General features: G+C 36.4%; 1 protein-coding gene across 2 annotated transcripts in view; it reads right to left on the bottom strand.

Moving 5' to 3' along the window:
• The window catches only part of LOC138057079 (protein SSUH2 homolog), a 41822-nt gene extending 39336 nt beyond the window's left edge, over positions 1–2486 (bottom strand). The window contains exon 1 of one of the 2 annotated variants that reach the window (XM_068903103.1): positions 2413–2486. The gene's annotated coding sequence lies outside the window, so the exon portion shown is untranslated. The remainder of the gene's footprint in view (positions 1–2412) is intronic. The other variant, XM_068903102.1, reaches the window with a different exon arrangement.
• Positions 2487–2500: the final 14 nt, after the last annotated feature.

Genomic DNA, 2500 nt, shown 5'->3' with positions numbered 1-2500 from the left:
TTATCCACGCGCTTACTTACCAATAACTTATGAAAAAACAAAAGGAGTATTATCTCAAGAACATCACGTGGTCTGCAATCGGACAACGTGTAAGCTAAAGAGGTCAATTCGTGTTAGATTCTTATCGTAGAGGAATGCTTCATTGTTCAATTAAAACAAGGTGATACTGAAAACAACTGAATATTTCTCAACTATCACAACCATCGAGAGCTTTTAACCCCGTCTTTTACATTTATGCACCTTTAGCTTGTAAATTTGTTACAAGTATACCTTACAAGTATTGAATACAACCAACAGAATGATGAAATAATAATAGCAAACTAAAAGAGCAGCAGTTTGCTTTAGGTGAACACAGTTGTCACTGTTCTTGGCAATATCACGGCGTGTTCCTTTGCTACTGTGACGAGTGGACCTGTGAACTTAGCGGATCGACGAGCAAATGTCTCTTCGCATCCCGACATTTTTAACATACATAGCACAGTGACACCTTAAGTCTTCCACTGAACAATGGCTCGGTAACACATGCTGAATGCAACGAGTGTCAATCCCGCCGCAGCGAACGAAGAAAACTCGAAGAATATTTCAACTTATTACGTTGCGGCGTTACTTCGAAAACTGAAACGTCGGAAAATTGATATTGATCGTTGCCATATTGATTTTAATTCAACTGAGCGAGTGACAAATTAGCATGTTTTGAAAAAATCCATAATGGTTGTTGACTTATCGATTAATTTACATCCGCGTGAGTGAAGTCGTCGATACGCTTCGCGGTATCCACGACTAAAAATGTTTTAGTTTATTCAGATATAAACCTTTAAAAGCCTTTCTGGCATCAGGGTACTGCATGATCACATTAATTCAGCCAAGATTAAACTTCAAGGTCTCACTTGATCACGAATTTTGCAAAGCTATGAGTAACTCATGCAACTTCTAGCCTCATAGACACTTTCGGCAAAACGGAGCATCATGGGTAATCAGGATAAAGCGCATGATTTGCTTACAAGCAAATCAAAGTTTTATTGTCATGGTTTGTGAACGAAAATTTACCTTTTGTCATAAATGTTTCCACGATGAAATCGAAGTGAGTATCCTGTTGTTTTATCTATCAGGCCCTGCCTTATTGTAAGTTGTTTGTATTTAAATCTTTATTTTTTTTTATTTTATTTTAGTTTTTTCTTTTTCAATTATTATTCTGTCGTTGTTGCTGTTGAAGTTGTTGTTGTTGTTGTTGTTGTTGTAATTTTGCTTTTATACTTGTGTCTCCATTTCACAACTACTACTACTGTAACTTGACTATGACTACTCCTCCTAGCTAGATTAGCTTTTTAGTTATTTTCTATGTGGCCTTATACCCTACCATTAGTTGTATCAATTCTTGTTCTCTTCTCCTTTTTTTGTGTGTGGTATAAATAATCCTTGTTGTTGTTGTTGTTGTTGTTGTTGTTGTTGTTGATTCTATGCTTATTGACCGGAATGAGTTGTGAAGAAGCTATTCGAGTACGTGAAATGAAGAAGATTATCATGAACATCCCGAAGTGCGTGCTGGCAAGCGATTCAAAACATATCTTCTAGGGTCTATATGGTTTTCGAAGATTTTCTGGAGTGGAGCGTTGGTCAACTCCAGTTTAATTTCACGATCATGATAAGAGGAAAGTCGACAACAGGAAACAAGAAAGATCGGCTAGATTGCAGAATACCCGGCACAAGAAATGGACCCTAAAAGCATAGAATCAAACACTCACTTTGATTTGATAGATAAAACTTCATGACAAAAGGTAAATTTTCGTTCACAAACCATTATAATTAAACTTTGATCGGTCATTCTCACTCCGAACTCTGTAACCTTTATCTTGATTACCCAATATGCACCGTTTTGCAGAAATGGTGCATTATGATTTGAAAAATATTGGATAGACTAGTACTGTGTGTATCAGCTTATTGAAACAGCTGTCATAAACGTTTGGTAAGTCATAATATTATTATCAAAGAAGTACATTATAATAAATCAAATACGAGCGTCTGGAAGCTTTCTCAGTCTACGAACGCTACAGTGACAATGGAGTCACTGGAGTCTGGAGTCTGTGGAATATAAATATCAACTGATTTGCAAGCTAAATGCAGATTCATTTATGTCTATCGGAAAGCGAAGAAATAATTGCCGCTTCAGCCATCATCGTTAAGTATGGAAGAAGGTAACTCACGCGTTGGATTGTTTGATTAGTTGTCCTAAAAATTATATCTGAAGACGGACAACTCAAGACCCCTGACAATGCCTGAAATGTTATGCGCTGGCGCTCAGCGGCTCTAATTTTAGCAACGAATCATTCTTTACAGAACAAAAAAAATAAGTTCTTCATTACAAAACACTTTTTTTTTAAATAAGAGAGTTGAAAATGAAATAACAAAACCCACCTGGAGAAGAAAAATTATAATTTCCTCGTTGGTATAAACCATGTATTCACTCACTCAAAAACTGCGGCATCATGTAGAGGAAGTCCAA

The sequence above is a fragment of the Montipora capricornis genome, chromosome 7 (genome assembly GCF_036669925.1).
Source record: "Montipora capricornis isolate CH-2021 chromosome 7, ASM3666992v2, whole genome shotgun sequence".
In the NCBI taxonomy this organism is placed as follows: domain Eukaryota; kingdom Metazoa; phylum Cnidaria; class Anthozoa; order Scleractinia; family Acroporidae; genus Montipora; species Montipora capricornis.
The sequence above is the reverse complement of the archived record's forward strand: the minus strand, read 5'-3'. Positions and strand labels throughout refer to the sequence as shown.